This window comes from Pteropus alecto, unplaced genomic scaffold (assembly GCF_000325575.1).
Source record: "Pteropus alecto unplaced genomic scaffold, ASM32557v1 scaffold288, whole genome shotgun sequence".
Classification (NCBI taxonomy): domain Eukaryota; kingdom Metazoa; phylum Chordata; class Mammalia; order Chiroptera; family Pteropodidae; genus Pteropus; species Pteropus alecto.
Window position 1 is genome coordinate 3636184 of NW_006442124.1, and position 25087 is coordinate 3661270.

Here is a 25087-nt window from a genome sequence, read left to right on the forward strand (position 1 = left end):
ACTTTTAAGACATTGACAGTAACTCCTGTGTGAGTGCAGTTAGCATGTCATTGTGTGAAGGGGTTTAATTTGCAAAAGGCTCTAATTTGTCGACAGTAACGATCGCTTTGGAAGGTCTGCGCAGGGTGCCGGGGGTCATTGGCTGGTGAACATTAGGCACCTGACTTCAACTAGCATTGTAACAGCTTCAGGGATAAAAGCGGGAACGTGTGTGGAGTGGGCGCCTGTCGCTTCAGACAGTACAGGTTGGCAATTTCCCCTTTATTTGGCTTTGTTAATTTTGCCAACAGGTTTAAGGCTGAATCTACCCAGTTTGTGTCTGTTTGCATGATGGGGTGAACAGGCCCCAGGTGCTGGGGACTCAGGTGTCTAAACCCCCGCGCAGGCCCACTCCTTCCGTTGACCCAAAAGGAAACTGAACCCAGAGAGGCCCGTGGGCGTGGCTTGCCCAAGTCGCACAGGTAAGGAAGGCCCTTCGCTTCTGGGGAGAGATTTTGGTCGGAATGAGAGTAATCCGGGTGTGTTTTAGAGCATGGCATTTGATGTCTGCTGTCATTAACAACAGTGCTTTTCAAGTCTTAAAATGACTGAAAATGAAATTAACCTCGGTTGTTTTTACTTATCACAACAGATCTAAAGTTTGCTTCTGAACACTCCTGTAATTCACTTACCCAGTGTTCCTAGATAAGTGGGTAAATTAGTAACAGGATTCAAGCACCGGTGGCATTTATATAAAGAAAATAGCAGTCAGTGGACATGTGAAGTAGGCATGGACTTACCCTGGAGGTCTGGCTGCAGATGATGGTTTTGATATGTTTGGAACAGGGATTTCCCAAGAATGAATGTTAACCATGCTTGTGAAGCAGTGACCACAAGGGAAAATCCTACCTCAACATTTCTCTCAAGGTTGGTTAGATGTAGTTTTGAAGAAAGTGACGGGATCTCAATGTTTTTCTGGCTGCACCTAGTTGAGGCTGAAATTGAGCAGTGATAAGCTTTTGGAGGAGCTTGACTCAGCTTCCTCTCCTGGAGGCCCCACCTGGGCTCTGAGCTTCTCAGCTGCCACATACACACTCACCAGGATTGATTATGAAACAAAGGATGAAATTGGGTGGCAAATTGCCATCTGGACAGTTGACTGCTCCATCACCCCCTCGACCCACTTGTGGAGAAACTGGCCCTTTTTAAATGGGCGGGACTGGTTTAAGGTGCATTTCAAGTGGCTATGCTCAGTTTTTAGGCTTTGAGTTCTGCTTTATTATGTGCTACATACTTAAATTGTCCTCATCCTTGATCTCTTGGACCCTGCCACATTCCCACCCTCCGTCATTTGCATTGGGGAGATTATCGAGGTTTTCCTACCAACAGCAGATCTCATGTACACAGGATTTGAGAAATGCCCTATCAACCTTATTAAATATACCAGAAATCTTCCTTGCATGTACACATTGGATAACCTTTTAATATACCCTAAAAAGTCCCCAATTGGCCGGCATGGCCTGAGTCCTTTACTTGATCACTTGCATTAGCTTAATTTGCCCTGGTAAGATCAGGCCTGTGTTGCTCTCTGGGACACACATGCTTAACTGCTCAGACTGGCTTGCAGGGTGTGCTGGGGGCAAGAGGGCATGTGAACATGGTTCTCCGACTTAAAAAATGAGGCTGACTGCCTGAAAGGTTGACGATTGCTCACTGAAACTGCAGAAGAGGGCAGTGGACGATATTTCGGAAAAGTAGTAAGCTAACTTTTTTTCACAAATGAACTGGAAACTCCCCAGAACTCACCCCAGAGGCTTAGGAAATTAGTTTTCCCATCTGGAGAGATTGCAAATGGGACTTTCAAATTGTTTCTCTTTCCTAAAATGAGTGATGGAAACCCTTCATGGCATGTTTTCAAAGGGCTTAAGCTAAAAATGATATCATGTAGAGTGTTGTTAAATGCTTGAGTTAAAGCAACTTAGAAGGAGGTCAACATAGCCTTTTAATGGGTTATCAAAAGTATGCAGTTAGAGTAAAAATAGTTTCTTATTTCTTTAGGCCTGTTTAGAAACACAATTTAAAACAATTAGACTGTTTTTTCTTTTCCTTCATTTCACTTTGAGTGGATCCCAAAGTATGTATGCTTATGAAGGTTAGCAAGTTTTACACACACATATATACACAGGCATTTATCAGTCTTCCCTATGGTTTCTTTGTGTTCATAACTTTTTTGTGTGTGTGTTCATAACTTAAACATGTGGATTCCCAACAAATACTGATTTAACACATGGACTTGAGTCTGTTGAGTTATTAGGGCTTTGGGTTTCCACTGAGAATGGAGTCATAAGTCGTCCCCAGAACCCTTGTACCTTTGCTCAGAACCTCTTTGATATGGTGAAAGTCTTTGTCCCCAGAATGTCCAGACAATGGGAGAATTTAGTCTGGTGGCCTCTATTTGGTAAATTCTCTGTCAAATGAAACATTTTTAGTCTTGAAGCTAAACTTTAAAAAAACAAAAAGCAAAACAAACAACCCCAACTACGTAACTACGTGGTGGATTTGCTAGATATTTTACTTTTTAGTAGATTGTCTGTCCATGTCAACCTGACTTGGAAACTACTCTGGACAAAGCATTTGTTATCCTGGCTTGGTAAATTATTTAGTGCCACCTTCTTTCTACCATTTATATTTTTAATGATTTTAAGAAAAAAGCTTCAAGTGCACTCAATTTAAGTATTGCAATTTCCTCTTTTGAGATGGTTTTCTGAGAGTGGGATGGTTTTGCTGCTCAGTGGTTAACCAAATTTTAAAAGGCCATAGTCAGGTAAAAATTAAAGATAATAATGCCTATATGGTAATTTATAGTTTACAAACTACTTTTCATATGTGCCATTATATTTAACATTGAAATATGATGGTAAACTGTGGAGATTGGAGCTCAGGGACAATGCCAGGGATGACAAAACTTGAACTTGGGTGTAAGTTCTTCCTTTTGCACCCTGCTCTCCTGCTAAGCAGGCAGCAGATAAGGAGCACCAGCACGGTACTGGATGTAGTTGTTTTTGTGAGGCTGCTGGTTTACCAGCATGTGCTGGTGGAGCAGAGTGTCATAGACCTCGTGCAGTGCCTTTGCCATGTTGCAGGTGTGAGCAGGCGTGGGTAGTGGCCGATTCTACATGTAAGTTGACTTTGAAGATGAGCTGTTTCTGGGGCGCAGACAGGAGCCGTTTCAGCGAACTTTTGTTCTTGCTTCATTGCTAGGAGCCAGTAAGGTGCTGATTCCTATTTAGTGTGCATATCTGTGTGCTAGGGCTGCCCTACTAGATGGCCACGGCCTGAGTATGAAACAGAGATTTGCTTCTCTCAGTCTGGAAGCTGGCAAATCCAAGATCAAGGTGCTGGCAGAGTCAGTTCTTGGCGAGTCGCTCTTCCTGGCTTGTAGATGGCCACCTTATCACTGTGTCCTCACAGGCACTTTCTTCTCCGGTGTCTCTTCCTCCTCTTATGAGGACAGCAGTCCTATTGGATTTGGGACCCACACATATGACCTCATTTAACCTTAATTCCACCCCGTTAGGGCCCATTTCCAAAGACAGTCGCATTGGAGGTTAGGGCTTCAACATGCAAACACTGGGGAGGACAATTCAGTTCATAACAGTGTGTGGCTCTGTGTTCAAAAACAAGGCTGATTATTTTAGGAAGTCCTGATGCTTCCTTCACCCAGATCTGGCATCTGTGTGTTTGAGGACTCCTGCCAGGGATGGTTACAGAGCAGTCAAAAGGGAGGAGGGAATGGCAGCTCACTATTTGTCAGCGAACCTCAAGATGGGGAAGAAGCCTTAGCACTGGGCTTCCATGCCGGTCAGGTTTTAAGTAGAAAGGTGAAGGAGAAACAGCAACGTTAACTTAATTTCATTTACGAATACTGCCCCTCGACGTATGCAAGTTCAACTGCAGGCACTTTTTTTGCATCGGGATCATGATAAAATATCAGATATATGGAAAGTGCTGGATTTTGTACAGAAACGAAAGCATATCATTGGCCTGGGCGAGCAAAGTGAGAGGGTGAGGCCGGCAATAGCCCAAGCCAGAGGGGCCGTCCGCGCTGGGCCTGCTGTTGCTGTGACTCTGCAGTCCTCACCACGTGAGCGAGTGTCCCTTCAGTGGTTGTGCATGACCCTGCTTGGTGAGGTACACCCCAAGCACTGCACGTATGTGCTGACCTAGGCCAGTTCAAGATGATTCTTCTATAAGGAAGGGGATGTCTGACTGGCAGCTCTCCAGCTCCACGTCTGTCTGTGTATTCAGCTCCTGATTCATTCATTCAGTCAGTCATTCATACAAACTGTCTAACTTTTTACTGATCATTTCCACATAAAAGTTTGAATGTCACAGCCGTACGCACTATCTCCTGACTTGCCCGTCTTCTCACTTACTATCCCATCGTCGACACACTTGGTCACCCTTGAATTCTCCCTCACCTCTCAACTCTGAAATCATATTGATTTACCACCAAAAGATCTCTTACATCTGAGCCCTGCTGTACTTTTAATTTCCTCATTCACTTATACTGTCAGAATACCTTTCTAACCACTCTTGCCAATCCAGCCTGCTCACTTCACCCTAATCTTCAGGTCTGGCCATCAGTGGCTCTCATTGCCCTCAGGTCAATGTCCCAAGTCCTCAGCATTTCCCCAACCTCTAAATATGTGCCCTTCCCTCAATACATCGAGCCACTGTTATCACCTGCGAGTACGTGTTGAATGACAGTTTACTAATCATGATAACAAAATGCCAGAGTTTATAATCAGTTTATTTGGAAGACTTGTGTACGTGGGGCTGATTCGGTGTCACCCCTTGCAATAATGGTGTCACTACGCAACTGCACCTTTGCACCTTGGAACTTTGCATGACCCTTGTGAGAGGAGAGAGTCTGAGTGCGGGAACTGCTATGTGTCTTTTAATGTGGAACGTTTCCCTGCAGATTCCCTTCGAAGTGCTTGTCTGTCAGGAACAGTGCCGTCCCATTGAAATACAATGTGAGCTCAGAAATGTGAGCCACAGATGTCATTTTAAATGTTCAAGTAGCCACATTCAAAATGTAAAAAAGGAAACAAGGAAAATTAATTTTCAGAATATACTTTATCTTACCCAATAGATCTAAAATATTTTTATTTCTACGTGTAATCAACATAAAACACTGATGAGATAATTCACATTGTTTTATCTGTGTAAAGTCTGAAATCTGGCTGTCGCCTGCGTCTACCTTACTCCACCTCCTTACGTTTGGAGTGTTCAGTTAGCCACATGGAACTCATGGCTGCAGTACTGGACACTGCAGATCTCTACATTTCTCATGACTTAAGCTTCATTTATTCTGTATTTTCCAAAGTTGAGATACTTCGAAAGTCAGCAGAACAACTTAGAATAATGCTAATCGTAATTATTCTTTAGTGGGAAAGGTATAATCTATGTAGTTCTAAAGACTAATGTACTATTTCACGTATTCAAACAATTTTAGAGTACTAAAACCAGATTTGGTTACATATAATAAAAATACTTTGTATGTTTTACAAATATTAAAATGTGTTTTGAATTCTAGAGGTTAAATTACCAGCATAAAATAACCTTTTTTGGGTATTGGCATTCATCATATTTCTGATATATGTTAAGTACTTGATTTATAAGTACATAAGCTCAAATCGTATTTTTTAGTGATCGTTAGCTTTTCCCTTAACACACAAACATGTCACACATTGTAATTACTGTTCTAAGTGTTGTACACAAATAATAACTCCTTGAATTCTCTCAAAAATTGAATGTGGTTACTTTCTGTTTTTGTCTTTTTAGATAAGGATACAGAAAAGACAACAAGTTACCTTGCCTAAAGTTACATCAGTGTTAGGGTTACATATCAGATCTAGAATTCAGACAGACTCAGACCTCCTGACTTCTGAATCTCTCATCTCTAAGCTAGGTCACCACCTCATCATTAAGATGTATCTGAAAATACGTAAACGGAACCATAAACTTTCATTGTGGTACAAGCTTTGAGAAGCGTTGATGGAAAAATCATTGAGCAGGAGTGGAGCTTGGATAGCTTTCATCCTGGGAACCTCTTATCAGTCAAGTTGTGGAGGAAGTCTGGAGCTTCGGAAGGACCTAAGAAATAGTTAAGAGCTCCTCTATTTGTCCTGGGGTGGGGAGGTGGGGATGGGTATGGAGTAGGGGGATGGCTGTGGAGGGTCACGGAGGAGCATTACTGAGCACCACTGGCCTTGCTTCTCTCCCCAAGCCCCTCCTTGCCTTCTCCCTTCAAGCCAGTGGTCCTCCAAAGGGCAAACTCTGTAGCTCTGAGATGGGCAACAGCACTGCCTGGAGGGCTCTTTAAACCTCAGGTGGCTGGACCCACCCAGAGTGTGTGAGGCAGAGGTCTGGGGTGGGACCTGTGAATTTGCTTTTCTGTTGAGTTCCAGAGTGATCCATGTTGGGAGGGGCACCACCTGTTGAGAATCACTGCTGAAGGATTTGCACTGTGACTGGGGAAGTGAAGCGACATTCTGATTTGCAGTAACAGCATTTAATTGAGAATGGCTTGCAAGCCTGCCATGCAGGTACCATCCTACAAGTCTGTGTGACTGTGCCCCTGCATACAGAGCTCTGTGGGTCCCCACCCTGTCTCCACCACTGTGGAGACTGAAGAAGCTGGAGTGTTTCTTCACTCTTCCACTTGGCTCCCAAGCTCTCATATTGTTGGAGGCCCTTTGAAGCAGCTACTGTTTTTTCTTAATGAGTAACTTTGAAAGTGAAGGTGGGTAGATAGGTGCTTGCAGAAAACCTGGGAGCCCAACATACTGAGTTCTTTACCTTTGTACTCTTATGACATCTCTGCAGGTCTCGAAAGTGTCTGAAAGTCTTTTCTGAAAATCTGCTTTTCACGTCATGAGAGAGGCCAGGTCCAGTCTCAGTTTAGATTTTTGGAAGACTTATGTCATAAGGTTCTGATGGGACCTTTGACAGTGCCTGCTGTTCCGAGCGAGTTTTGTAGTGCCAGACCATCTACCCTTCTGTTTTCGGAAGGACTTTGTGGCCATCCAAGCTCTTGGCAGCCGTCCCCCAGATCAGATAGAACTGAGACACAGTCAGGAGTCTGGTGCCTCTGTTGGGGGAAGCTGCAGTATGTCCTAAGACTTGAGGACACGGTGGTTTTTAGATGGGCTACCACTTGGACAGCTTCTTTCAATTCATAGGCTTAGATTTGTAGTCAAGCTGCTTCTCACATGGCCATCTCTGTAGGCAGCATGTTCCAGGAGAAGTAACAGTAAAGATGTAGTTACTTTAAAACAAACTGAATAATTCTCCCAGGAACGGTGGGGACAGCCAGTCAGTGAGAAATGTTAGAAGAAGGGGGAATCATAGTGAGATGCCTAAAAAGGCGCCAGTGGCCCGTCGTATAGGACAAAGCCCCTCTATATCCACATCAGTTTTCCTTAAAGGATATGTCTCAGTTTAATGTCTTATGAATTTTGGCTCAGTATTTAAGGATGTCTGCAAGACAACAAATATTTGAATTATGTTACTTATGAGGCCAGTTACAAAAGAGAAGCTCTTTCTCGTTTCCTCTTGCCAGCTGTGTTCATTTTAAGGACAATCACTTTAAGAGCTTGTATCCCTGTTGTCAAGTCTGTGTGTGTTGTGGGGGAGGTCTGGATTGGTGATAAACAGCTCTGTTATTGCTCTGAGTGATGGAAGCCAGCTTGAGGACACTGACATAAAATCTGGAAGCTGCTCGAGTATTTTTAAGAGAGCAAGAAATAAAAGGGGAGTCAGGTAGTTATTTTAGAGACAGTTTCAGGAAATTTGATATAGGTGAATAGCATATTTTCATCAAACTCTTTTTTTTTTTTTTAAAGAAACATATATCTGGCGAGACAGATATAAAAACAGATTTTTCTTTTGGGTCTCCCCTTTTTTCACATTTGCATGTGACTCTCTTACTGTGCTCTCCCCACCCGACCATTTGTCTGAAAGTAGTCTGTTTTCCATCTGTCTTCATTGCCTGCACTCATGGTTTTCCCTTCGCACGTTTCAGTTATTACCTTTGGACCTACCTAGCTTGTACTTAGACGTTCTCCTCCATCTGTCTTGCCTAGTTCCCTTCTCACAGTTTCCTTATTAGGTCTGTTTTAGGTTCAGTAGATATGAGCTAATGGCGACTGTAAAGGAACTGCCGTGGAAGGAAAGAGGGGAAAACGGACATTCTCCTGTCGGAATTTTCATTTTGAAGCGTGCCTGGGTGGAACGGCAATTCTGTTGATCCATCACAAATTAAGGCTCAAGTGTTTAATATGGTGCTGCTTAAACTTGATGGCGCCTTGTACCTAGTATTCTCAGTCCTGATCCGGGAAAGCTGAGTCCGCCTTCCGAAAAAGAAAAGTAGATTCTCTTTTCCTTAATGTGTCAGGTTTGTAAGTGTTACAGGTTGACAGAAGAACATGTTTTCAACATGCTATACGTTAGTACTTGCAAATTTCCATTCATTTTTGGATCTTACTGTTAGGTTTGGATTAAGAAATAAAATTACTTCACACTTGCAAATACAAAAATACCTTTCTAAATGTTAACATTTTAAAAGACTTTATTGAGACTCGACCCTCCACTCATATATAGATGAGTGGTTCTCAACTGGGGGCAGTTTTGCCCATAGGAAATTTGGCACCGTCTGGAGACATTTTCTAATTATCATGACTGAGGCTGCCCCTGGCATCTAGTGAGTAGAGGCCAAGGATGCTGCTAAATGACCTACGATGCATAGGAGAGTCCCCACAACAGAATTACCTGGCCCAGAATGTCGGTATTTCAGCAACCTTAATGTAAGTGAATGCTGCTCTACTTTGCTGAGACATTTAAATTAATGGCACATGTATTCTTTCACACAGTTGCCCTTGTGGAGATTATTTTTTTCTTCTCTTTTTATAAACATGAAAATAATATCTATTTAGGGAGCTAAACACTGTACATCTCTGCAGTTAAATGTGTCAGGGGGGCGCTTCAATAACCACGAGTTAACCGTGGTAACATTGTTGGCGATAAAGCATGGCATACGTTGCTTTTTTATTTTCTACGTCTTCTTAGTTAGACACTATAAACATGAAATATTGATTCGTAGGACACATTTTGATACCTTGCTGAACTGTGATAAAAACCCATTTGTTCCCCTTTGAATGTTTACTTACAAGGTGGGGGTCCCTTATCAACTGCTTTTAATAAGTAATTGATTTTCAGAGTTTGGTCTAATCAAAGACATCTGTTTACTTAGCTCAGAATCCTTACAGCTGTGATTGTAGAAAAGAAAATTTTTGTTATCACTAAAGTTCATAAGAGTCTAGGTTCATAGGTTCAGCCTGATTATCTTTGAGCTGGTTATCTGTTAGCTTTCAGATGTTGCCTCTCCTACTTTATTTAGTTCTGGAAAATAAACTCTTCAGAGGAAGGAGAACAAAAATACCACAAATTAGACCTTATTCAGGGAAAAGGGAAGGGAAAATTATAATTTGGCTGTTAGTCTGACTCCCAGCGTCTGGGTTAGTGGCAAAGCTGCCTATTAGCTGGCGTGGACGAGGATGCTGATGTCCTGTCCGCACTTCTTTTCTCTTTTTTTTTTTTTCAATAAGCAGGCTCTTACTTGATAAAAGTTGGAGAAGCCTAGAAATTCTGAGGGCTGTCAATTAGAAGTTTCTCGGGCTTTATCTAGATCTCTTTTGTGTAAATCATTTCCTGTTGTATTGCTCTTCCTTTTTACTTGGTTGCTTCTTATCTGCTCTCTTCCTGTTCTGTTACTAGGATAAACACAAAATCATCACTTCGAAATTCTGGTGGAGATAGTTAAAAGCACAGTCACACCCGCCCCCACCCCCCTTAACCCTCCCTTCTTCATGTGGATGGAGAAAGACCTCAGAAAAATTAATAGTAACTCTTTGGACAGATTTGAAAATTCTGAAGTTATATGTTGTAAAACAGTGTAAACATCCAGTTGTCATTTGTGACTATTGTGTCATTTGATTCTTAGAGCATTGGTGGAGAGAGGCAAGTGTTGTTACTCAGCTGTTGTACAGGTGAGGACAGTGTGAGTCGCTTGTTGGTGAGTGGCCGAGGGGTGGCCTCAGGCCCATGCTCTCAGCAGCACATTAGGTCTTGGATGTGTCCTAGGTGCCCCAGAACCAAAGCCTTGTTATATGTTATTAAAATCTCCTCCTCCCTCAAAATAAAATGTTTGCCTTCATGCAATAAGGTCTTGACTTTTAATTAAAATAGGAGCTGGATTAAAACAGGTTTATTCTGAACTTCATTAATAGCTCGTCTAAATTTGAGCTTCAGAAATCTTGCATCATGTGAGTAGAGATGTTAGATTCTCATTTCACCTGCTACTAATTTGGCTCAAGTTGCACAGCTGATTTGTAACCTCTCTCAACCTTCGTTTGGTCTTCTGTGAAACAAGGGCTTAGTTCTGATGTTTTAAAGGACCTTTCACTGTTCTGCCATTCCCTGTTTAAAAATTTGAACGGTTCCCTTCTTTATTAGAGAAGTTTCATCAAAGCAGAGTGAATGAACCGGCTTACATGGTAAATTTACGTTGCTCTTAACTTATTTTTGTGTCTACTTAGAGGGTGCGTGTGGCGATGTGGATAAGAGCTGCGTTATTCTTCCTGATCTGACCTATAAATTGGACTGCTGTCCCAGTTTTGCTGTAACTAAATTGTCACACAATTAATACTTTTGTGAAGAGGCATCGTGCCAGGTGCTATGGAAATGGGAAGGTGGGCCAGACAAAGACCTGCCCTCAGGGGGCTTACAAACCAGTTCGGAGATAGATTTTACAGGTTCGCTGTCAACTGTAATCTCAGTTAACAAGCGTACCGAATGACTGCTCACTACCTCTGTGTGGAGTCCTGTAGGAGACACAAGGGACAACACATGAAAAGTCCCCGGTGCCAAGGATAATTCATTTCAGATAGTCCAGGGAAGGGTAATATTTTACGTGAGATCTTTAGAAACTCATCAGCGTACAGGCAACCCTGGAGACAGGGCAATGCCAGCTAAGCAGGGATGGTCCCATTGCCAGTTGTCAACAGCTGTCACCACCATAGCTGGGACCAGCACCCCATTCTCTCTTCCCAGGGTTGACACTGTTCTCCTAAGGCCTGGATGAGGGTCATGCAATCAGTTTGCTTAGGGTGAACACTTGATTTGGACATCAGTTGGTCCGTAATTTTCAGATAACGTAAACTCTGCGTATATGTTGTTTACGATCTTTCAATCTTAAAAATAAGTAAAACTACTCATTTGTGCTTTTAATGGAATTCTGGAGTTAGGTAGTACACATACTTCCATCTTCCCCTTTTCAAAAAGTTGATAATGGCATAAATGCATGATGCCATTACATTTTCATCTAGACAAGATTTATTTAGTCAAATTACTACTTTGCCTGGATTAGTAATGAATATTGTAAATCAATCCTGTGCAGACATTTTACAGGTTTATTTTTTATCCTACTGATGGTCTATCTAGATTGAAGTGTATTTCCTTTAGTTTGTTTCCGTTGAAACTTAAAACTCTTTCTTATTTCATTATAGATGTTCCTTTTTGTTTTTTTCTAAATGCAGTGTTTCAAATTCTTGACTTCTGCTTAAACCAGTAGTTGACAGCAAGTTGGTACAAAACTGTTTTTCAGAGGTGGCCCGCTTTCAGTGTTTCTGTTTTAGCTCTGTTTAGTGTGTGGAAACAACCTAATGCCAGCATTCAAAACAATTAGGATCCTAATTAGTGATTTGCCCTGGATTTCACACTGAACCAGTTTACATTTCCTTTAACTTCTGATGACACGGATTAGTGTAAAATAGTTTTTGTGATACGCTGTAATTAATTTGTGATACACTATAATTGATGCTTAGTGTTCAAATAAACTTAGTTTGAAAATAACTAAAATTTAACTTGAGAGATGAGATTTGTGATGCAATCATTGCTTCCTGGGTCTCTGGGACTTAAGAGAATTTAATGTGGGTTAAATAAGTGTGCGTTGGTTCTTATTCAAAGGAGCAAGATTTCTTTATTGTTTACAAACTCATGCAGTGAATTTATTTAACATGTTCAAGTACCCATAATGTATTCTCTGTTTGAAGAAAGCAAAAACTGTATCATTTCAACCTTCTTCTGTTGTGTTAAGCTAATCAATAAGCGTGTTTCTCTCCCGCTGAGTAGTTTTTACTTACTTTTCCAAGTATAGGTTGTAAATGTTGAAAGTCACCCATTTTGTGCTTCACATATATGTATTTATGTATGTAGTACATATACATTTTAAATAACCTCTTAATTTTAGAATAGTTTTAGCTTTATAGAAAAATTTCATAGTTGAGAGCAAGAGTTCCCATATACCCATCATCCAGTTTCCCCTTCATTCGCATCTTACGTTACATGGTACATTGGTCACTACCATGAACTGATATTGGTACAGTATTGTTAACTAAAGTTTATACTTTGAGTTTTCTTAATTTTTCCCTAATGTCGTTTTCTGTCCCAGGATCCCGTTCAGGATGCCATATTACCCTTAGCCATCGTGTCTCCTTGGGCTCCTCTCGACTGTGACAGTTTCTCAGACTTTCCTTGTTTCTGTGACATTTACAGTTTTGAGGTGCGCCAGTCAGGTATTGTGTGGCATGTCCCTCAGTTGGGAATTGTCTGCTGTGTTTCCCATGATTAAACTAGGGTTACAGGTTTTGGGGAGGAACACGACAAAGGTGTAAAGTGCCATTTCCTTGCATCGTATCAAGAGTACATACTGTCACTGAATTTTCACTGCTGACGACGCTGACCACCTGGGTGAGGCGGTGTTTGTGGGCCTTCTCGAACACTATATGTTAGCTGGGTTTTCCTGTGTCTATAGTCTTTGGAAGGAGGTCACTTAAAAGAGGAGTTATGTTTTGCTTCCCCAAGGGGATGTATCTACATTAGTTACAGTCATTTCCCCTTATCTGTGGGGATACTTTCCAGGACCCCCAGTGGATGCCTGAAACCACAGATAGTACTGAACACTATATATATGTTTTTCTTATATGTACATACCCATGGTGTAGTTTAACTTATAAATTAGGCACAGTAAGAGATTAACAACAATTACTACTAATAAAATATAACAACATACTATAAAAAAAGTTATGTGAATGTAGTCTCTCAAAATATCTCATTGTACCGTACACATATTTTCGCTTCAAGGAAGCACTTTAGTTTTCTCTTTGGCATAGCTAAATTGCCGGCATCGCGATTCTTCTGCTTTAGGGCCATTATTAAGTAAAATGAGGGTTAGTCGAACACAAGCTCTGTGATACAGTGACAGTGGCTCTAATAACCCAGATCCTCATAGACTAAAAGGTGGGGAGTGTATACAGCGCAGAGATGCTGAACAAAGGGGTGATTCACATCCTGAGCCGGATGGAGCAGGACAGCGCGAGATCTCATCGCACTACTCAGAATGACGTGCAATGTAAAACTTACGAATTATTTATTTCTGGAATTTTCCATTTCATATTTTTGGACCACAGCTGGTTGCAGGCAACTGAAACGTGCACGACAGATCGCGGGTAAGGGAGCATTACTGTATTTGGAATTCTTCATGGGTTTCATCTGTTCTCCATACAAGAGGAAGACTTACAGTGGTCCTGCACGGCGCTGCAGCGCTGCCCTGGGAATGGTTCTGTAGGAAGTTGGGAGCTACTCCAGCCTGGTGCAGTGTTTCTAGAATGTGGTCCTGGAGTACTAATTAGGAACATGGATCCCTGAGGTCGGCTTTGGACGTATTGACTCAGCCTCCTGGGGAGGGTTGGTTTGGAATTCTCCCTGTTGCACAAATTGCCCAGACGGTCCTGATGCATCTTCCAGGTTGAGACCCATTGCTCCCTATTCCATCTGAACCCTTCTGACTTTTTCCTCCTCAATGTGTGGACGTGTCCAGAATGAGCCTCCCAGCCCCTTCCGTGCTGTCCACACCTCTTCCCTGCCAGTAGCATCTAGTCCCTCGGCTCCGGCTCCGCTGCAGAAGGCCTCTGTCCTCACCACCCACCCCACCCCTGGATTTTAACCCTTTCTGGATATCTTTTCAGGTGGCTCACGTTGTTTAAACCCAGAGACATTCTTTGCTTTCTGGGTAACCTCTTCCTCAGTGCAATGCCCCCTCAGAGTTCCAGCAGACGGGGAGAGAGTGGGGTTACAGCTGTGAACCCTGCCATTAAAGGTCGGCCTGGGCCAGAGCAGCGAGGTCATTGAATCAGGCTTGTCTGAAAATGGCTTCGTTACATGTGTGAGTGTGAGAGAGAGCGAATGAGTCTGTGACAATGAGAGTGTCCTGTGGACTCTGTTCAAGTTTGGGCAAATAACAGCAAGTCTTTATGGTTTCCAGGACGGTCCTGTGCCTCATGCTTCGAGATGGCCATTTAGCTCTTAGGCAGGTCCCCTGGTTGGAGTGGGAGGGCAGTGGCCCTAGTGGTTTCTCAGCTGGAGGAAGTGCTGTGTCCTGATGAACTCCTGCAGTTGCGTCATCCCAGGCAAGAAGCACTTCCCTTTGTAGACACAGGGTGAGTCTGCTGCCCTGAGCATGCTCTGGTGGCTCTTACACCTGCCCAGGTGCTGCAATGCAGCTCTAGGTGTGTGTGTGAGTGGAGATCTGGGTCAGGTGGGAAGGGGCTCAGGGGTTGGCTTAGGGAAACGCCCCTGAGGGCCCCTTTTTCTCCAGTGCTGACCAGAGGTTTCAGGGAATCTCAATAGGAAGAAGAGTGGTTGATCTTTCTCTTGGGTATAGAAAGGGTCGTAATTAAGGCCCATTTCATTTTATTATTTATACCTCTCCTCCCCCGCTCAATAATGGTATCATTGGAGGATGGGGGGATGGAATGCCCCTTGTGGGGAAGACTGCTTACTGTTTACTCTCACCAAAGCTACACAGATTAGAGAGATTCAGTGTGTTCATTCACATGAATATAATTTATATTAGTACATTTTGGTTATTAAAATTGACTGAATACAGACATCTGCCGTGGCTTTTTTGAACATTGTTTTCTTGAAATCCATGCCTCTGTGTTAAAGTATAATTTATGATTTCGATTTTGATCTTCAGATTTCTGATAATTTTTACAAATCTTGTCTTTTTCCTAAATTTTTGTTTTGACTAATTCGTTATGTGAATTTTGGTGGCTTTGTGTAGAAAAGCACTTGACAGGAACACGAGGGCTTCCCTACTTTGCTGGAAGACATTTAAGGATGGCATTTTGAGTTTGGCTGGTTTGGGGTTTTCTTTATCGCAAGTCTGTTGGAAGCATAGTTTCCATAGGTGAGAGCGAGGTTGAACAGGTGAGCCCTTAAGCTTTCTCCCAGCTCTCCAGTTGAAAGAGGCCTTGTTCAGGGAAGCATAGTGAATTGTAGGCAGGGCGTCAGACAGGGAATGGGGATAGGTCCAGATCTGGGCTGCCTCCTCACCTCAGCAGTGGTCCTGTTATTCACAGCAACCAAAGAGCCATCTGCTCTGAAAGGTCCGTCCTGCAGCCCTGCCCCAAGTCTGGAACCTAGGAATTTGTTGAATCAATGGCCTGTATTCCTGACCTTACATGGAGTTCTAGGCGGTTCCCCAAAGTCTGAGTACTTAATCCAGGGGCCCTGCTGCGAGTGGATGGACTTCAGGGGGCCTATGAACTCGAGGTGGGAAAAAACTTATATTTTTATTTTGTTAGCGGTTAACTGAAATTTATTATTTCCTTTCATTGTGAATGTAACCAGCACACCCGTGACAGCCATAGTCATCAGGGAAATGATCGGTATTTTCATGTCACATCATGTTGGTTGCAGATATGTTGAAATTCAAACTACATCTCATCTTTATTTCAATCATTATGAGACCTGCTGCTACACCTTCTTGTTCAGTGTGCTTGTAAAGGGAAACATGTCTCAAATTTGTGTATTAAATAATATTTTAATAACTGTGTTTTAATTTGATTGCATAAAATGAAAACTCATAAAAGCATTTTGAGGAGGAGTCTCCAGGCCTCTTTGGTCTGACATGGGGGGTGGCACAGGAGGGCAGGGGCCTGATTGGGGACCAGATGCTGCCCTGTTTGGTGATAGAGCTGTTGGGGCCTGGGCCTTGGGCCAGAGCCAGTCTACACGACCCTTACAGAAGTGTCATTTAATTTTGCTGCCTAACCCATTGTGCAGTGATGACAAAACATCCTCGAATGATTAAAACAAAAATCTGTTCTCCAAAAGAAACATCTAAAAAGAATGTTGTTTAAATAGGATAAAAAGCCGAAACATCGTCTTTGTAAATGTAATTTAATTATTTAAGTTGTCATAGTGGGAAAATATATATTCATTTTATTACTTTAATAAAAACCCTCATGTAATAGCGTTCTGGAATTGGTGATTATTTAACAGTAGAGTGATTGAGTTGGGTTGTGGATTTGGTACTTAGGACTTTATAATAATTTATAACAGTATCAAGAAAATGCCAGTGACTTTTAAAAATCTCTTACATAAAAGAGTTGGACTTTTTGTTTTTCAGGGGCATTTTGGCAAAATAGTCTCTGCAGTTTTTGACCCTGTATTTAACAGAAATATGTTATAAAATCAAAAATAACTTAGAAAAAGAGTGGCCATGTGCCGGGCTTGCAGTGTAACTTCCCCGTCTGTGAAATTGTAGATACCAGCTGCAAGAAATTACCTTCGGGTGATGAACTGTGTGGAGGCACACCCCTAAAGTATTGACATGACAGTAAAAATCACTGGTACTTATTGAGCACTTGACGTTTCATATGTGTTGTCTCACCGTATCTTCACCACAACCCTAAAGGCTGCCTTATCCTGGTTAGCAGAAGAGGTAAGCCACTGAGAGAAACTGATTTATCCGAGGGGTAGTTGTGGCACACCTCTCTTTGGAGAGTTTTCACATGGGTGTGTTATGTTTGCACGCGTGTGCAGTGACCCTTGGTGTCGGCTGGCTTTTCATCTTCACTGTGCAGGTTGGTGGGAGTGCACGGGCAGGCACCCACATCCCTAATTATTTCAGCACCAAACCTGAGCGGGCATGCCTCCTTCCGTGGCTGTCTGAGCACTCCAAGACCTCCAAGACTGCGTCCCCACACAAGCCTGCAGCCTGCTCTCTTCAAGGTGCAGTCACTAAGCTGCCTCCAAACTCAATGGCTTATCTCTTCTGGTTGAGAGAGGTGCGTCAGAGGCAGAATGATCCCAGCCATCTGGTACTGCTCTGTGTGCATGTGGTTTCTTTTAATGATAAATACTAACTAACTCTTGAAAATAGTATTTTAAAAAGGAAGATGCCTCCTCTAGTCTTATCCTAAAAGACAAACTTTTCATGCTTGGAATTAGTCCTTTGTAAGTGTTCATAACCGTTTGTACAATTTTATACATTCTTTTTAATAGTAACATTTTCCTCACTTTATTAGTGATTTTTATAAAAATGTTTTCTTGCCACATGACATCTCATAGAATCGAAAGGTCCTTCAAGTGTAGGGACAGTCTACTGACTTGGTCACTTAAAGTTTTGGCCCATGAGTGCCTGTGTCCATCTTTAAGCATGTTTTTTTTGTTTTTTTTTCTTTTGCTGAATCCTTTCCTTAGCATAAGTTCCTCCAAGAAGGGTTGCAGAGTTAAATGGTACGGACATCTTTATGGTTCTTGATGTGTGTTGCCATCATGCCCTTCTGCAGGGTTGCACCAATTCTCAGTAGTGCGTAAATATCAATTTCACCCAAACTACACTGCTTTTGAAAGTCAGAGTTAAATGGCCCATTCATAAAGGCATTTTGAGTTAATGTATTCTTGAGGACCTTATCTCACAGTGATTATAAAACAGTGTCACTGCTGTTTTAAAAACAAATTGACTAGAATTTGTACATACTGTGACTACCGTGCCCTTTAAAACAGGCTGACGTTAACACACTCCTTGAATTTTGGGGACTCTGCCAGTGCTCACTGGTTTTAGGACTCACTGACAGTCCCAAGGCTGGGCCCTGCTGTCAAGTCTGGGAGTTTACTTTCTGGCTGGTGGCCTTTTTGAATGGACTCTGACAGTACATGTAAGATCTTTAGCCATAGCAAGTCTTTTCTCTTTGAGAGTGAGTTTACTTTTTGTTAATAATAGACTGGTGTTTGGAGCTGTATTTGGGACATAGAGTGGGTGATAGAGCTGGAATATCCTGTTTTGGGTCATTGGCCAAGTGAGACAGAAAGAATTGCAAATATTTTTAGTAAATTTGCATCTCCAAAAAATTCTGTTCAGATGGGGGGTGGGGTGGGGTGTGTGTGTCTGTGTCTGTGTCTGTCTCTGTGTCTGTCTGTCTGTCTGTCTGTCTGTCTGTCTCTCTCTCTCTCTCTCTCACTAGCAAGGGGAACCTAAGTGAGGATGAGGGAATTCAGGATACTCCCAAGTACTTCCGTACACTTCCATTCCAATTCATTCTCATTCCCCCTCTCTCTCTCTCTCTCTCTCTCTCTCTCTCTCTCTCTCATATCAGCTCTCTGTTGTCGGTAACCAATTAGGAGCCCAGGTAAGCCATGCCCAAACTCCAGACGTGCAGAAACTGACGTGATAAATGCGAGTAGTTTTAAGCTGCTAAGTTCGTGGTGATTGGCTGCCCAGCAGTAGGTGACTGACGAAATGCGGTGTGCAAGTTTAACCTCTTCTTACTGCTCCTAGGTCCGACTCTGCCTGCCGCTGAGTGGGACTCCCTGAAATTACAAACCTACGTCTTTATTAGTGTTTATGACGTTTCTCTATTTGGCTCAAGATATGGCTGAAATCACTTTGTAGTATACCCTTTAAAAAGATTTTTAAGCAAAACGAAAGACCGAAGCGGGCGGCAGAGGGGCTTGGTGGGGAATGGTGAGCATGGCGTGTGCGGGGATGGTAGCGTGAGATGCTGAATGTGGGTGCTCTTTCGCAACGGAGAAATGCCTGGCTGTGCTCTGGACCAGTCGGAGCCACTGGAGGGTGGGGCGAACTTGGTGTATTTCTCCCTGTCTCACTGCATTTAGATGCTTCTTTTCCCTTTTGTATTTATCCACCAGGCCCCCTTCAGGATGGACAGACCTGGGAGCACGGGGTCTCCAGGTGAATGGCCTGGCCAGTCCCAGTTAAATCCCCAAAACCTTTGCTTTATTTGGCCTTTCCTCCACCTGGTTTTTTTCCGCTAAACTATTTCCATCTGTTATGAGTGATGTTTGTTAGATTCATGAGTTAATATTTTTAATAGTTTTCAAGTTAATAACTGACCAGATTCTTTTTTCTCCATTTTCCTGCCACTTATTGAGTGTTGGTCAAAATTGGGAGTCCAGAGAAGGGGCAAGGTTGGTCACAAAGAGAACCCTGAAACGCTGTAGTTTAACTCATGCCACTCCGAGGGATATTTGCCCAGGTGTGTGACACCACGTGTGTCAGGTTAGCCAGGTCAGGGCCACACACACGTCAGTGCCTGGGTCATGGCGTTGACCCCTTCGCCCTGGAGAAGGAGGGCTGACTTTGAAAACCTGGAAGCCTAAACCCCTGTCCGTGTTTCATTTCATGGACTCCACTGTATGTTCCTTCGATATATAGTTTTAATTTTATTTTTGTCACATACATCATAACGTTGAACCAATTGTAATTTGCTGTTAACTGTTGTAGTGACAAAATTTAAATGGCCTACTTGTGATGTCCAATGAAAGCTTAGATACTTAATAGTAAGTTAACTTGCAGATTTTGAGTTTCCCAGCAAACCTCGTTTGAGCAATAATCCAATTAGTATTTTGAAAGGTTTCCTTTATAAATGTTATATTTTGTTGCATTGGATAAAATCATTTATTTCAGAATATCTTCTCTTCATGGTGTTGTTAAAAACAAAATTCAACTGAGTAAATTTAAAGATCCTACTGGCTTTATTCAACAATTCATGAATCGGGCAGCATCCCATTTAGTCGAAAGAAGGAGCGTTAAGGAGCTGTGCAAAATGAAGGACTTATAGGCAGAAGGGAGCAGAAACAAGGACGTTATACTAGCAAGAAGTGGGTCGGTTGTGGCAAGGTCACGTTCCTTTAGGGGATGGCAGGGTCCACCAGGCAGCTGCCTCCCCAGTGCTGGTCAGCTGATTCCTGATTGACTGATTTAAGGTTCCATTTCTGGGAGGGGCTGAAGCTGTAATTAAGTTATATCTCAGTTTGGTGACGTGGGGCTTAGCATAAGTGACTCCATTTTGGGCCCGTTGTCTTGTTTTTAACAGTATAGAGCAGGGGTTGGCAAACTGGTCTGCAGACCAAACTCGGCTTCCAGCCTGTTTTGTGAATATTTTTTACTAGAACCCGGCCAGGCTCGTTCATGTACGTATGGTCTGTGGCTGTCCTTGTGACAACAAGGCAGGGTTGGACCATTGCTACAGAGACTGTATGGCTTGAAAAGCCTAAAATATTTATCTGGCCCTTTTCCGGAAAAAGTCGCTGACCCTGGTGTGTAGGGAGGAAGGAGGTGAAGTTGGAAGCTGCTTCACTCAAGTCCTTGCTCTTTCGCTTCATTGGGATGAGGCCGGCTGGCTGCCTTCTCCGTGATGGAGGGAGGAGGCTATATAAACTCCTCCTCTGTTACATCTCTCAACCCCATCCTTAGGTAGTTGCTTGCTTTCTACCTGTGAAATTTTCAGATGAACAACGGGTTTCGATTCCTAAATTTTCAGAAGGGAAAGCATTTAAAATAGCGCCATCCAGTAGAACTATAACGTAGGCCACAAGTGTGAGCTAAATGTATAATTTTAAATTTCCTAGTAATCACATTAAAAAAGTAGAAAGAAATAGATAAAACTAATTTTAGTAATGTATTTGGTTTAGCCCCATATTATTTCAAACTTACAATCAGTATAAAAATTACTAATGAGATATTTGATTTTTAAATTTTTTTCCTTTTTTTACTTTTTTGTACAAGTCTCTGGAATCCGGTGTGTATTTGATCCTTATAACAGGGTGCAGCTGGACATGCTCCATCTCTGATTCTCCAGCACTAGCTGGGCGTCCTGTAGTAATTCAGTTCAATTCTGACACTGCTCCTGAGAGCGCAGATTGCATGGGAGAAGGGCTCCGTCCACTTTAGACGCCAATCACAAGTCCTGGGCCTCCTGTACTTCTGACTGATTGCCTATAAATTTGGGGTTCCCACGATCCCCTCACCAGGTTTGATAATTTGCTGTAATAACTTGCAGATCAGGAAAGCACTTTACTGTCAGTGGTTTATTACAAAGGACACATCTCAGGAACAGCCAGACAGAAGGGACGCATGGGGCAAGGTATTGGGGTGGAGGGTGCAGAGCCCGGGTACCCTCTTTGGGCACGCCGCCCTCCCAGCACATCAGTGCATTCACCATTCCTTAAGCTCACGTTTTTATGACACAATCTCCAGCCCCCTCCTCTCCCTATAGTTGAGGGGTGGGGCTGGAAGTTCCCACCCTCTAATCCCGTGGCTGGTCTTTTCTTGGCCGGCCCCCATCCTGAAGCTGTCCTAGAGCCAACCCTGACTCAATTCGTTATTATACATGTGGGAGTGATCATATGGGGCTGGTTATGGATGAAAGACACTCCTGTCACTCAGGAAATTCCAAGGGTTTTCGGAGCTCTGTGCCAGGAACTGGGCACCAAGACCGAATCTATTTTTTATTCTACCACACCAGGACAGCCCGAGGCAGCTTCTCCTCCCCTCCTTCCCCCAGCTGGCTGTGCCCTATTTAAGAACACTCCTCTTCTGTAAAACAGCTGATGCATTCTTATTTTACATTCTTCTCTACCCTCTGTTGACTAATCATGACTCTCACTATGCCCAGTTCTTGGTTCTCGGGAAGCAAATGTAGGAAAAATATAGTAACATTTCTAGGGAAGCTTAGAAATACAAACTGTTTAAATATAGCATAAAAATTGTGACTGCTTATAATACCTTACAGAAGAATAACTCAACTATAGAAGATGGGCATCTATGGCTGCAGGTTTTCTAAGAAACGGGATGTGTGGCTGAAGCTGCTGCCACACCATCCCGTGTCCTGTGGAACCATGGAATCAGGTCGATCTGGCCAAGGGGCCCCTGTAGGTCTGTGCAGCTCCAGCCCCGAGGAGCCAGGATGACCTGGTGCCTCCACAGCGAGGACCGTGCACGTCAAGGCATTGCCAGTAAAACTGATTTAGGAAGAAAACCAGAGAAAAATGAAGATTTTAATTTTTCGCATGTTCTTCGGTCTCCCTTCCTTGTATGACACTTCTGTATTCTTATATTAGTTTCAGGTGACTAGCACAGTGGTTAGACATTTACATGATTCATGAAGGGATTCCCCCCGATTAGTCTCGTACCTACCCGGCACCATACGTAGTTATTACAGTATTATTGACTATGTCCCCTATGCTTCACATCCCCGTAACTTATTTTGTGACCGCCAATTTGTACTTCTTAATCCCCTCACCTTTTTCACCCAGCCCTTCCCAGTCCCTTCCTACCCCCAATCTGGCAACCATGAAAATGTTCTCTGCATCTGAGTCTGTTTGCATTTTGTCCATTTATTTTGTTCTTTAGATTCTACATGTAAGTGAAATCATATAGTATTTGTCTTTCTCTGTCTGACTTATTTCACTTAGCATGATACCCTCTAGATCCATCCATGTTGTTGCAATGGTAGGATTTCATTTTTTTTATGGCTGAGTAATGTTCCATTGTATATATGAACCATAACTCCTTTAGTCAGTTGTTTATTGATGGATACTTAAGTTGCTTCCATATCTTGGCTATTGTATATAGCGCTGCAGTGAACATAGGGGTGCATCTATCTTTTCAAATTAGTGTTTCTGATTTCTTTGGATCAATACTCAGAAGTGCAACTGCTGGGTCATAAGGTAGTTTTATTTTTTAATTTTTTTGAGGAATTTCCAAACTGTTTTCCAGAGCAGCTGTATCAATTTGCAATCCCACCAACAGTGCACGAGGGTTCTCTTTTTTCCATGCTCTCGCCAATACTTGTTTTTCGGTTTTTTGATGATAGCCATTCTGACAGGGGTGAGGTGATACCTCATTGTGGTTTTAATTTGCATTTTTCTGATGATTAGTGAAGTTGAACATCTTTTCATATGTCTATTGGCCCTGTGCATGTCCTCTTTGGAGAAATACCTTTGAGATCCTGTGCCCATTTTTAAATTGGTTTGTTTGGTTTTTTTTTTTAGTGTTGAGTTATATGAGTTCTTTATAAATTTCGGATATTAACCCCTTATCAGTTGTATCATAGGCAGATATCTTCTTCCATCCAGTAGGTTGTCTTCATTTCTGTATTCTTAATGTTGACTTTTTAGTATTCTCTTATAATTTTAAATCCAGGATTCTAGAACCGGAGTGTCTGGGTTCAGATCTTGGCCCACCACTAGGACTGCGAGTTGGGCTGATTACCTCACCTCTCGGTGTCTCAGTTGCCATTACTGGAAAATGAGTTGTTATGAAGATTAAAATGAGTAAAAACATTGACAATGGTGCCTGGCACATGACATTATATACATGTTTTTGCATTTGTTTACGTAACGTGGAACACTAATACATAAAGAAAAGATGCATTGTAGGAACAAGATGAAATGGTGAAAGAGAGTGTCCAGGAGCTGTGTGAGTGGGACCTGGTTGGGAAAGAAATTTCTAAGAATCAGAATTTTTAAAACTAATATTTTAGATGTAGCTTACTCATTCTTCAGACTTTAAGGGCATGACTAAAATTTCTGTTTGTGTGACTTCAGTTAAAACAGACTTAGCAGCTTTGTCTCGTGTTAAATACCTTTTTAAAGGATGGTATTTGCGTCTGGCTTTTATCTCTGTGAGGTATGTATATATCAGTGATAAAATACAGTGTTTTTCTACAACTAAGGAATGCTGAAATTTGCTGTAAGGTGTGTTTGTAATCACAAATGATTCCATTTAAAATAATTTCCTTAGGAATAGAAGGCTACAGTGTCTGTCATTTCTAAAGGATATAGATATTCCCCAGAAACATAGGCCATTCATTCTTAAATGACGAGATCATGATTTAGAGATTAGTTCATATGTTAAGTCATCATAGGCTTTATTGCCCAGCAGGTGATGTTGATATTTAGTAGTCTCAGTTATTTTTCATTATTTTACATTCAGACGTCTTTATGTTAGCAGGGCAAGAAAAGTCTTTTTGAAAAAGTATTTTTTAGCCTTGTAATAGTTCAGATAATCAAGAAAGTTATTTTGGGGAAGTAGGCTATATTGCATTAATTAGGTTTTTAGATTGCCTGTAATTTCAGTTTTCAGTGTTGACAATCCGGCTGTTAATGTCACTATTTCTGTCCTCTCTCATGTTTTTCATTTTGACTTTATAGTAAGAAACATGAATCTAAGTTACATTTTGGACAAATATTTCAAGAATAATTTTCCATTCTTTTTCATCATATGGCTCAGGTGGAAACTATGTTCTTTTCTCATGATTAAAGGATATTTTTTTTTTTAGATCTAATGTTTCTTAAATAGAGGCTGACTTAGCTGCAGTTGCTATAACAAAATACCATAGACTGGGTGGCTTAAACAATAGACATTTCTCACAGTTCTGGATGCCGCAAAGTCCAACATCAGCGTGCCCACTGATTCACTTCCTGGTGAGAGCCTTTCTGAGCTGGAGATGGCTGTCTTCTCCTGGTGGTATCTTCACAAGGCAGAGAGAAAAGGGGCTCTGGCTTCTTCCTCATAAAGGTGTTTATCCATCGTGGGGGCTGGACTCTCATGGCTTCACTGAGACTCATAATCACCTCCCTCCCCAAGGCCCCAGATACCCTCATCCTGGGTTTTAAGGTTTCAGCATAAGAACTTTGGGGGAAGCGCAAGCTTTCAGTCAGTAGTGGAAGCTATTGAGATGTGTTTTGACTTCATTAACCTTTCTAGAAAAAGCACACACCTTGGTTTCACACTGCTGGCTACTATCTCTAACTAACTGGTTTTCTTTCTGAAGTAAAGACCCTCCAGTTCAAAGCCCCTTTTCCTTTGTGAGGCTTGTCCATCACT

General features: G+C 42.2%; 1 protein-coding gene across 3 annotated transcripts in view; it reads left to right on the forward strand.

The window, feature by feature from the left end:
* The first annotated feature begins 302 nt into the window (after positions 1–302).
* Positions 303–25087, forward strand: part of NCK2 (NCK adaptor protein 2) — a 127877-nt gene continuing 103092 nt past the window's right edge. For 2 of the 3 annotated variants that reach the window (XM_015596304.2, XM_006920796.3), the window contains exon 1: positions 309–461. The gene's annotated coding sequence lies outside the window, so the exon portion shown is untranslated. Of the gene's footprint in view, positions 462–25087 lie in introns of all 3 variants that reach the window. The other variant, XM_025039100.1, reaches the window with a different exon arrangement.